This window comes from Bos taurus, chromosome 6, assembly GCF_002263795.3.
Source record: "Bos taurus isolate L1 Dominette 01449 registration number 42190680 breed Hereford chromosome 6, ARS-UCD2.0, whole genome shotgun sequence".
Classification (NCBI taxonomy): Eukaryota; Metazoa; Chordata; class Mammalia; order Artiodactyla; family Bovidae; genus Bos; species Bos taurus.
This window is the reverse complement of record NC_037333.1, coordinates 18,206,780-18,219,343: the sequence shown is the minus strand read 5'-3', so window position 1 is coordinate 18,219,343 and position 12,564 is coordinate 18,206,780. Positions and strand designations below refer to the sequence as shown.

Here is a 12,564-nt window from a genome sequence, read left to right as displayed (position 1 = left end):
GCTGGTGCACTGGGACGACCCAGAGGGATGGTGTGGGGAGGGAGGAGGGAGGAGGTTTCAGGATGGGGAACACATGTATACTAATTAAATAATTTTCTATTAAAGAAAAACAAAAAGAACATATTCCCAAAATGCCTTGCTCTCCTGAAAGGAAAAAAAATGTTGCAAGTGAATTTATATTGATAATTGTTGCCAAGTAATGCAATTATGGGTACATCTTATTGTCTTTGTTATGAGTTTCTGTTTTTCCAAAGTTTCTACAAAACAATGCATGAGTTGTATAATCAGAAAAAAAAAAAAAAAAAAACTTTTCCTAGTTAGAAAAATTGAGTACAAGGCATCAAGAGAACTTCTGTCTCCATTTTTCTCATCACGTATCTATGTGAGACCCAAATCTTAGCTGTTCTGACTTGAAAGCTTCAACCACCAATTAGAACAGCTGGACCGACAAACCTTCCAAAAAAAAAAAAAGACAGTCTCTTCAATAACTGTTGCTTTGAAAACTGGACAGCTACATGTAAAAGAATGAAATTAGAACATTTTCTAATATCAGATACAAAAAATAAACTTAGAATGGACTGAAGACTTAAATGTAAGGCCAGATACTATAAAACTCTTAGAGGATGGCATAGGCAGAACACTCTTTGACATAAATTGCCACAATATCTTTTTGTATCTGCCTCCTAGAGTAATGAAATGAAAAATAAAAATAAAGAAATGGGACCTAATTGAACTTAAAGTCTTTTTGCACAACAAAGGAAATTATAAACAAAATGAAAAAATAAGGCACAGAATGGAAGAAAATATTTGTTAATGATGCTGACAAGGGATTAATCTCTAAAATTTACAAACAGCTCATGCAGCTCTATATAAAAGAAACAAACAACCCAAACAAACAAACAAAAAAAATGGGCAGAAGATCTAAATAGACATTTATCCAAAGAAGAAATGCAGATAGTCAAAAAGTACATGTAAAAATGCTCAGTATCACTAATGATTAGGGGAATGCAAATCAAAAATACAGGGAGGTATCACCTTACACCAGTCAGAATGGCCATCATCAAAAAGTCTACAAATAGTAAATGCTGTAGAGGATGTGGAGCAAAGGGAACCCTCCCGTACACTGTTGGTCAAAATGTAAATTAGTACAATCCCTATGGAGAGCAGTATGAACGTAAATCTAAAAATAGATTTACCATATGAGTCATCAATCCCATTCCTGGGGATATACCCAGAGAAAACCATAATTCAGAAAGATATATGCATCCCCAGTGTTCACTGTAGCACTGTTTACAATAACCAAGACGTGAACCATCATGCTAGACTGAATTGCCTATTAGCATATTTCCTAGTTACAGGTTTTGCTAATTCAATCAGGGACATTGTCTCTTTAAACAAAATAGGCTTATAAACAACTGACTGGTTCAAAATTGATAAAGGAATACAACAAGGTGTATATTGTCACCCTGCTGATTTAACTTACATGCACAGCACATCATGTGGATGTATGATGGATGACTGGATGGATGACTTACAAGCCTGAGTGAAGATTGCTGGGAGAAATATCAACAGGCTCAGATATGCAGATGATACCTCTCTAATGGCATAAAGTGAAGAGGAACTAAAGAGCCTCTTCATGAGTGTGAAAAAGTGAAAAAGCTGGCTTGAAACTCAACATTCAAAAACTAAGATTATGACATCCAGTCCCATCATTTCATCCCAAACAGAAGGAGAACAAGTGGAAGAAGCAGTGACAGATTTTTTTTCCCTTGGGTTCCAAAACCACTGCAAATGGTGACTGCAGCTATAAAATTAAAAGATGCTTGCTCCTTGGAAAGAAAGCTAAGACAAACTTAGCATATTAAAAAACAGAGACATCACTTTGCTGACAAAGGTCTGTACAGTCAAAGCTATGGTTTTTCCAGTAGTCATGTATGGATGTGAGAGTTGGACCATAAGGAAGGCTGAATGCCAAAGAATTGATGCTTTTGAACTGTGGTGTTGGAGAAGACTTGTTTGTTGGAATGTAAGGAGATCAGACCCCTCAATCCTAAAGGAAATCATATCATATTTAGGAAATAAATATTCATTGGAAGGACTCATGCTGAACCTGAAGCTCCAATCTTTTGGCCACCTGATGTGAAGAGCCAACTCACTGGAAAAGACCCTGATGCTGGGAAAGATTGAAGGCAAAAGGAGAAGGGTGAGGCAGAGGACGAGATCGTTAGATCAAGCATCACCAACTCAACGGACATGCGTTTGAGCAAACTCTGGCAGCTAGTGGAGGACCAAGGAGACAAGTGTGCTACATACAGTCCATGGGGTTGCAAGGAGTCAGCCATGACTGAGCAACTGAACAACAAGAACAGGCTTATAGAAGGTGTCCACTTTTTCTACATCACAGGTTCACTGGCTGAGTGAACATCAAAATGAAAACATGTAGGTGAGAGCACTATGTCAGCTTTAAAATGATCGTGTAAATTAGTGTCTTATTCCTGGCTGAATATCAGTACTTGCTCCTTGGAAAGTGTAAATTAGTGTCTTATTCCTGGCTGAAGGTCAGTACTTTTACTTAACTAGTTAAGCTTACTATCTCTTCCAGCATGTATGAGGAAATTACTAAACTGTGTAAGTTTGTACTTGCAAAATTCTAGAACTAATAACTACTATCTTGGGTCTGACACAGAGTGCCTGGCATAGAATAGTCATTAATGTTGAATGAATTAGTTTGCTTAACAGTCAAAGGTAAGAGGGATTATTTTAGTATTACTTGAGGTGCTTCTAGATATATAGAGATATACATAGAGCTGTAAGCAACCCATCTGACATAAAGACACAGGTCAATCCTCACACATAAAGTTTTCTGCCTGTGTCCTAGTCCACGTTTACTGAAAGGTCTTAGAAGTACAGATTGGGGCATCGACTCCTATCCTGCATCTCTGCAAGAGTGATGTCAGTGTCTTAGCATCAACCCCAAACCACTTTCTTTGCCCTCTCCCATGTGTGTACATGTGTATAGATGACAAGTGGCGATATAGCCAACATATATTCCAACATCTGCCTACCAGATTGTGCTTGCTCCCCTAGTCACTTTGCTTAGAGTTGCGTGTAGAGGAGCACTGCAGGGAAGAAAACGGTAGATTTGACAATGTCTTGTTTCTAAAGTGCTAGGATCCTTTAATCTTCTTTCTTCCTTTGATGTCTGAGGTTTCCTTCTTTATGCACTGACACTGGGACTAAATGAAACACCAGGAAATCATTTACCAGTAAAGGGTATGTGTTACAAACACCTGCAGAGTCCATAGTACCCAGGTGACTTGAATTACTCACACATTTCTAGAGCTCTGCTCTGCGGGTGGGTGGCTGTTTGGACTCTTTTTTTTACTTTAGGTAAAAAGATGACAGCTTTGGTCACATTTTAATTACTTCTATTTATTTTCTACCTAATCATCACAGAAAAGCACAAACAATGGGAGTGTACCTTTTTGGCTCTGATGAACATAAACACAGTTGCCTGAAAACATAGAAATCTTTGTACAGATGAATTTTGGATTCAAACAAAAGAGGTAGTATTATTGTGGTCCAAGTAGCTGAGGACCAGGAGATGGAATTCTGGATTCAGGTCCTGATTCTCCCTTATCAGCATGTAGACTTTGCACATATCACTAACATCTGTGGGCTTTTGGTTTTTGTCTACATAATGAGGGAAATCACCTCTTAAAAGCTGTATTTTGGTTTCTGTTTATAAAAGCTATTTGTTGCAACTAATATAAAAGTTGCCCATTTTCAGGGACTATATGTCATTAACCTGCTTTTCTTTAGCATTACAGAAATAATATGATATTACCTGCTTTTACTGTTTGTTTCCATCTAGTAGAACAAACTAGAGATCTAGACAAAACTTTTGGTAAATATAGCACCAGCATCTCAACAGCCTGACACTACAAAAATTCTAATAATAGGTAATATTTATTGGAATCATTTTTTGTAGTTACTATGGACTATGTTATGTGTTAAGTGCTTTACATGCAGTAACGTGTGTGAGGCTTCTGCACAATGTGAAATGTCATGAATTGCAAACCTTCAATTCAATTCAGTTCCAAATTGGAATGTTAAAAAATCCCAGTGAATGTTTTGTGGAATTGCATATAGGTGGGGACGATCCTTTGGAGACCTTCAGAAAAAGATTACAAATGCTATTCTATTTCTTTTTCACGGAAGTCTTCCCTATCTCAGTGAATGGCAAGTCTGTAATGGCAGTTGTCAGGCCAAAACCTCACACCATGCTGTATTCCTCTTTCACTCCTAACTTCAAATCTATCACCAGATCCATGGAGCTCTATCCTTAATGTGTTTTTGGAATCCAGCCTCTGCTCACTATCTGCACTGCTTCACTCCTTCCATCTTTGCTCCTCCATCCCAGAATTCTCCTACACCATTGTATTCTCAACAAAGCAGCCTTAGTGGGTCTGCTGAAATGGAAGATCTATGCTGTCAGTTACTCACTAGAAACTGTCCACTGGCTATCCATCTCCTTCCGCACAAAAGCCTGAACCCCTTCGGTTTGAAAGGAGCTGACCCTGTGCTTGTCTTACCCTGCTCACCCCACTCCAGCCATGCTGATCTCCTTATGATTCCCACACACCAGGCCTCTTCATACTTAACGACCCAGCAGCCAGCCCTTCTCTTTGCTGGAAGGCTCATCCCCAGAGAGCCACCTCACCCAGTCGCCCCTCTCCTTCCTTCACTGTATTATTGAGGCCATCCTGACACCCAACTCCGTTGCTCCCTCTCCCCCTTTACAGCTTTATTTTTCTCCACAGCATTTCTCACTATATGGCATGCTAATTATTTGAATCATTTACTTATTTATTGTCACTCCCCTGACTGAAGTATAAGCACCATGAGGGCAGGGGTTTTTATTTTCTTTTATATGACTGTGTCTACAACATCTGGAACTGTGCCCGGCCTATCATAAATGCTTAAAAACAAATGAATGAATTGCTATATGAACATTGTTTTGCACATCTAGCATTAACAGGGTACTGTTCCTCCCTACTGCTCTCTCGTTTAGGCTCCATAGACTCTTTACTTCTCTAATGGTTTTTCCTTTCTCTTGTATAAGTTTGGCCTGCTACCCGAATATATTGTTTTCTGGAGTTTGACTAGTGAGAGTTTAGTTAGAAGGAGAGTGTGTATTTTTATTTCTTCCCATCTGCTAGCAAATTGTGCAAAATTCTATTTAAAAAAATCTCTATGCTTATTCTCTTTTTGTTAGTAAATTTCTTGAAAGAGTAGTTTGCACAGGCTCTCTCTGGCTGCTAATCTATTCCTTAATTCATCATGTAACCTGAGATCTGATGCTATCAATGTGCAGAAACTCATAATTTACCCCTGGTTAACCTTCAAAGAGCTCAATACAGAGTTATCCCTACTCGTTTCATTCTCTCTCTCTGAAGGACATGATTGTCCTTAATGGACACTGATTTTCTTAGTGTATAGCACTCATCATTCCTGGTTCTTCACCGTATCTTAAATGAGTCATCTTCATTCTTTCACCTTTCTAACACAGTAATTCTAAACAGCTCTGCTCTCAGATTTTCCAGTTTCTTGGTAGAATGTTTCGCTCCAGAATTCCGTCCATTTATGGCCTTGACTGCCTTCTATATACAGCATTCTCAACAGTAATGACTAAAACTTGTCCCCTGAAACTCTGGACATGATGACCTCAAGGGGCTGTCTATTCCTTTTTGGAAACAAATTCCTAAACTATTCTTCTCTGTGACAAGTAAAAGTCTGATTCCCTTTCTATTCCTATCTAGATTTTCTGGTTCTGCCTATTAAATCTACTCAGAATAAGTCTTACACTGTTATGAGTCCGGTGGCTTTATTTAGCTTTCTGTGATTATATCTTAAACCACAAGAAAGCCTCTGCTTATTTTCAGTCACTTTCCTTGTAGGAAAGAACCTATTTCTATATCATATATTTTATTTATGAGAGTAGATATAGCAGGAATTTTTTTGTACAATTGTAATTGGAAATTTAATGAACTTTCCAACTTTAAAGGTGAAGGTGGAGAATTATCACTATGAATCTCTGTTAACAACTTTTTGTAAATAACATCCTGTGCCCTTCAGAATGAGTAATATTGGTGCCAACATTATTTTTTGTATTAACATTGTGATTTAAAATGAGTACTACTTCAGTATTTATTCAGTGAGTCCATAAAAAAAACACCTCCTCAAAATAAAAATAACCTCAAATCCTTCAACTATAATGACATGTAATTCTATGAGTAGAAATCAATAGTTAAAAGCTCTGATCAAGAAATCCTGAGTATTTTCTCATCTTCAAACACTTTACCAAGAATGTTCAAAAGGTTTGAGTACACTTGCAATCATGATTTCCACTTGTGTTGGGACTTAAGGAATACAAAATATAGTCTGTTGGTTCATATTCTCCAAAATTTAATTTTGATCTTTCATCTTTCCAACATGTTGGTCAATTTGCCTTATAAAAATAATGCAAAACTTTTAACTCAGAATATTCATTATTTTCCAAGTGACATTATCTTTTATCCATTTTTTAATCCCTGATATATTTCTCTCTGCATTTTGCAAGTTGCATCTCATTTCCTGCTTTAGCTTAGTTATTTCTTGGTATTCCTCCTAGGTAACTCCTTTTATTTTATGGTATTCCCATTTGTGTTTCAACTCCTTGTTCAATTTTTTCTGTAGACAACCAGCTGTTAAGCTTAAGAACACCAGATGTTAGTGTAAGATTTGAGATGCTGTTACCAGGACAACCAGCACTGCGTGCCGGCCATCCCATCACTGTGTTCATGCTCCAAAGCAGGGATTGCACTTCACCTTCCTCTATGGAAATAAAACAGACAAAAACACATTTGTAACACAAATCTAAAGAGGTGGCTAGAACACCCTTCTGGTATAAATTTTGTTCATACCTTCCCACCGGTTTTGTTCTATAGAAGGAGAACAAAGTAACAAATGTTTAATACAGAAAAATATGAGATGAAGGCTTTAACCATTACCACTTGGAAGATCAATTACATTTTGATGATTTTGAAGGCTATAGATAATTTGCCTCATTCAGTAGATAAAAGGGAAAGCTGAGACTTCTCATCTTTCCTTCCCTTTCCTTAGAAGCTCAGAGGTTACTGAGACTTTTTCCCCACTGTGTTCATGTGAGGTAGTCCCTCACATAAAAACAGCAATCCTACATTTAAGTCACTAATAGCCCACTGAAGAGTTGAGCAGCAAGAGATTGAGAATATTCCCCGCAGAAAGGAGACTATTTCATCCTCCTCCTCACATTCCAGAATCACAGAATAATGGTACATAGGGTTGCACTACACTATCATAAATTCTATCACTTTCAAGTAATAAAATCAAATATTTTAGACTTCAAAAATATACTCACTTTATAATTCCAGTTAATTTATCATAAGGCTCTAGACATCTAGTTTTCATACAGTGTGAAAGTCCTACTGTACATTATGGTGAGGAAAATACAAGTTATGGATGGAGTTTGAGCACCATCTTTTGCAAATTATCAGCCAAGCCTCAATTTAGTTCAGTCACTCAGTCGTGTTTGACTCTGCGACCCCATGAACTACAGCACTCCAGGCATCCCAGAGTTTACTCAAACTCCTGTCCATCGAGTCAGTGATGCCATCCAACCATCTCATCCTCTGTCATCCCCTTCTCCTCCCGCCTGCAATCTTTCCCAGCATAAGGGTCTTTTCCAGTGAGTCACTGCTTCGCATCAGGTGGCCAAAGTATTGGAGGTTCAGCTTCAGCATCAGTCCTTCCAATGAATATTTAGGACTGATCTCCTTTAGGATGGACTGGTTGGATCTCCTTGCAGTCCAAAGGACTCTCAAGAGTCTTCTCCAACACCACAGTTCAAAAGCATCAATTCTTCAGTGCTCACCTTTCTTTATGGCTCAACTCTCACATCCATACATGACTACTGGAAAACAATAGCTTTGACTAGACAGACCTTTGTTGGCAAAGTAATGTCTCAGTTTCCACAAATACACAATGAGTATAATAATCACTATTTACTAGACTGTTGAGTGGTCAAATGAGATAACCTGTTACTTAAAGTACATTATAAATGTTGTAAAAGTGTTATTATTCTCATTAATTTACATAAAATTCCCCAAATAGATGATAAGCTGCATGATGAAAATCTGTCTGCTCTTCCATATATAGCCAGGGTCACCACTGAACCAGCTAAAATTTCAGACACAAGGTTTAGATGATTAGTGATGATCTAAAAGTCCTAGGATGTGCATATGAATTTTGAAGCTTTGAGTTGTTTTGTTTGTTGATTTGTTTTGCCTAATGTTATCATCACTGCTTTTTATTTTCTATTTGGACTACCTAATTTTTTATATTTTTATCATAGCAAAATTAGAGAGGAAAGAGGTATGACTTCTGTAATTACATCTTAAGTAAGGCACAATACATTCCTTAATAAACCACTCCATTACTTCAAATGATAGCCTAAATCAGAGTTGAGAAATTTCTCTGTCTCATTTTTATGAGACAGAGAAGAGCAGGTATCTGAAAGTTCATATGTACAGAAACCACCATCAGTGTTAGATGGGTGTGTGTGTAAGACTGGAATGGAAACACTTCCTGACAGTGTGGAGAGATCTCACCATTGTGGAATATGATCCCACAAGTTCATAATTAATAGCACTGCTTTGTCTCAATTGGAGAGCCTTGGGAAACTGCATTGTGAGGCAACTTTGCTTCTCCATGGAATTTCTCAATGGATTTTTTTTTAATCCACAAATCAAGTAATAATGAACAAGACAATGTGCTAGATTGTACTGTTAATTATCTCTTAAAATAACTACTGGAAATGTAGTAGGTTTTATTTTCTCTTTTAATGATATACTCATGCCCTTCTCCAAACTGAAGGCCAAGCAGGTTTTTATGCTTCTCTTTTTTACCCATATTTCCAACCCATCCTTCTAAAGTCAGAAAGGTATACTTTCTGTACAGCTGAAACTCTTTGAAAGCAAGTGTAAGGTGAATACATTTTTAAAACAGGCTCCTTGTTGACTCCACTCACTAGGCTTGAGCATACTGATTAAAAGAGAAATCCTAGGTTTAAGCTATGACACGGCCCAGTAAAGAGAAGTGAACGTGACCCCTCTGGTGGAGCCCTTTCCTCAATTCCCTCCATCTGCACCCCAACCCCAGAAACAGAACTCCCACTCTTTCTTTTCGTCACCAGGGAAGGTTTCAGAGGGTTGGCAAGGGCGCCACCACCCCAGAGTGTGTCTGTGGAATAGCTGCTTTCTCACCTATGCAGTCACACCCAGTAGGTTTCAATACACCACCATGAACTCACTATCACACATCTTTTCACTCCTAAAAATACAAAGGAAAAGCAATTAATTTTTTCCAAAAAGGTTAACAAATTTCTGATGTACCACAGAAACTTTGGTGAATTGCAGTCAACCCTAGATATGCTAAATGGTTTTGCCACAGTCAGAAATACAGAGGGAACAAATGAAAACATTGCCTGGTAGTAAGCTATCAGTATCAACTACATAATACTGATTAAAAGAGAAATCCTAGGTTTAATCTATGACATGGCCCAGTAAAGAGTTAAGTGAATGTTACCCCTCTGATGGAGCCCTTTCCTTCATTCCCTCCATCTGCACCCCAACCCTAGAAACAGAAGTCCCACTTTTTCTCCCAGTAGAACTCATTTCCCTTTATTACAGCAATTATCACAAACTACTATAGTTGTTTAGACATTTCCTTAGTGCAGGTAAGGTGTTAGACTCATTTCTATATTCATGTTCATAGTAGTTTCTGATATATAGAGAAGGGTCAGTGAATAATTATTGAAAACAGAAATTCTGAACTCCAGAGATAATTTCATCTAAACTGTAGACTGTACTCCGTATTTAGATGGTAATATACTAGCATTTAACAAAAGAACAAGAACTCTTCAAAAAATTTAGCTGACCACTTCTACTGAAGTAAAAGAACTGAGAATTGATTCAGAATTGTCTGCATTGCAAAACAGTATTTTTGCAATTTCTCTGACCTAGAATAGAAATGGCCAATAATATGATGTGTGATGCGTGTCTGACTCTTTGTGACCTCATGGACTGTAGCCTGCCAGACTCCTCTGTCCATGGGGATTCTCCAGGCAAGAATACTGGAGTGGGTTGCCATGCCCTCCTCCAGGAGGGCTCCCTGAGCCAGGGACAGCACCTGCATCACTTACGTCTCCTGCACTCGCCTGCATGCTAAGTCACTCAGTCATGTCTGACTCCTTGTGACCCTATGGACGGATTGCAGCCCACCAGGCTCCTCTGTCTGTGGGATTCTCCAAACAAGAATACTGGAGTGAGTTGTCATTGCCTTCTCCAGGGAATCATATAAATTATATATAGATTATATTATAGGATCCTTGGAATGGACTGTTGGTACTTTTATCTTTGTTGAGAGTTTTATTAACAAAATTTTAATTATCTGAAGCTCAAGTGTCAATACTAATCTCAATCCTTTTAAAAGAATCAATCAAAAATAGATGCAAACCTGAGATCTGTCAAAATATGCTTGGATTACACATTATTTAACTTTACAAAATCTGTACTGTTAGTCAAGAAATAAGGCGATACTGTCACTCTTAATCTCTCATTTATACCATACATATTAAAAAAAAAAAAAAAGTCCTACTGTACTGAATATATGGGAGGCCCTGTGAAGGAGATCTAAATTCATGGTCACATGGCTAGAATTTTTAAAGGATATAGTTTGGTAAAATTTTAATTAAGTAAGGAGTACAAAAATTATGTACTTGAGCAATCCTGTTTCTAATTTTTGGTGTCTAGTTCAAACAGTTGCTCTCCTGCCTAATAGATTCAGTTTTCTTTATGTTCTCCCAATTCCGCAAATATAATGAAAGGAGTCAACAAATTATCATTAAAAAGCTAAGAGATGAAAAATGACTTTAAATAAAGACACACGTTTACATTTGTTTTCTTTACAGGTGATCATGTCAAGCACACATTTTGGAATACCAAAAAAATGTGCCTAATTATTGTACTTGACTTTCACAAGATGTCTAAAAAAAAGATTTTGTCTGTGTGGGAAACATACTCCAAACATATAAGGATTTTCCTAGTGGATAAAAATTAAATATTGCAAGTATCCACATCACAAAAATTCATTACATTAAGTTTTTTTAAATAAGCAGGGTGACAATATATAGCCTTGACGTACTCCTTTTCCTATTTGGAACAAGTCTGTTGTGCCATGTCCAGTTCTAACTGTTGCTTCCTGACCTGCTTACAGGTTTCTCAAGAGGCAGGTCAAGTGGTCTGGTATGCCCATCTCTTTCAGAATTTTCCAGTTTATTGTGATCCACACAGTCAAAGGCTTTAGCATAGTCAACAAAGCAGAAATAGATGTTTTCTGGAACTCTCTTGCTTTTTCGATGATCCATATGCAGACTACATCATGAGAAACGCTGGGCTGGAGGAAGCACAGACTGGAATCAAGATTGCCGGGACAAACAGCAATAACCTCAGATATGAGATGATACCACCCTTATGGCAGAAAGTGAAGAAGAACTAAAGAGCCTCTTGATGAAAGTGAAAGAGGAGTGAAAAAGTTGGCTTAAAGCTCAACATTCAGAAAACTAAGATCATGGCATCCGGTCCCCTCACTTCATGGCAGATAGATGGGGAAACAGTGGAACCAGTGGCTCATTTTATTTTCTGGGCTCCAAAATCACTGCAGATGGCTATTGCAGCCATGAAATTAAAAGATGCTTTCTCCTTGGAAGGAAAGGTATGACCAACCTAGACAGCAACACTGGAATGGTTTGCCATGCCCTCCTCCAGGGGATCTTCCTGTCCCAGAGATCAAAACCGCATCTCTTACATCTCTTGCATTGGCAGGTGGGTTCTTTATGACTAGTGCCACCTCGGAAGCCCTTAATAATATAGTCACTGATGTTTATTATTCAGTATAATTATGCATATTTGGGTGATCCAAGCGTGTGATTTTTTTTCTCTTTTTACCCAAAGTTTTGTTTTTCTTTTGACAACTTTATATATAAAGAGGTTTTCCACTTAATTCATCTATTTGTTAGAATCTTAACTAATATTTTGATGAAATAGAAGTTTTACATTAAACACTATGTTTGGCTTGACACTAAATATGAATTCTCATGCCATCTCATCTCCCCTTTCTCTGGAAAGTTAAGAGTTGGCTCAATTTTTGTGTGTTCTAAAATAGAAACCCTAAATTCATTAAATCTTCCAGGAAAAAAAAAAGTGTTTTCACCCTGTTGAAAAGTTGGTACATATTATGAGTTTTCTCTTTTGCAAAATTTAGAGTTGAAAAATATACATTTTAATCTTATTAAAACTTCTGAGACCTTGACATTTTCACAAAGTGGTTCTAGAATTTCAAGAGTCAAAAAAAAAATACAACAATAAATTTTAAAATGTTTTAACTTTATAAAGAAATTTCAAACTCAATGTTTTAACCATCAAT

General features: G+C 37.4%; 1 protein-coding gene and 1 long non-coding RNA gene across 3 annotated transcripts in view; one reads left to right on the top strand and one right to left on the bottom strand.

The window, feature by feature from the left end:
* DKK2 (dickkopf WNT signaling pathway inhibitor 2) overlaps positions 1-12,564 on the bottom strand; it is a 132,632-nt gene that overhangs the window by 38,911 nt on the left and 81,157 nt on the right. The gene's annotated exons all lie outside the window — the stretch shown is intronic.
* Positions 9,849-12,536, top strand: LOC132345575 (uncharacterized). The gene is made up of 2 exons (XR_009495028.1): positions 9,849-10,404; positions 11,051-12,536. It is a non-coding gene; the product is annotated as an uncharacterized lncRNA (long non-coding RNA).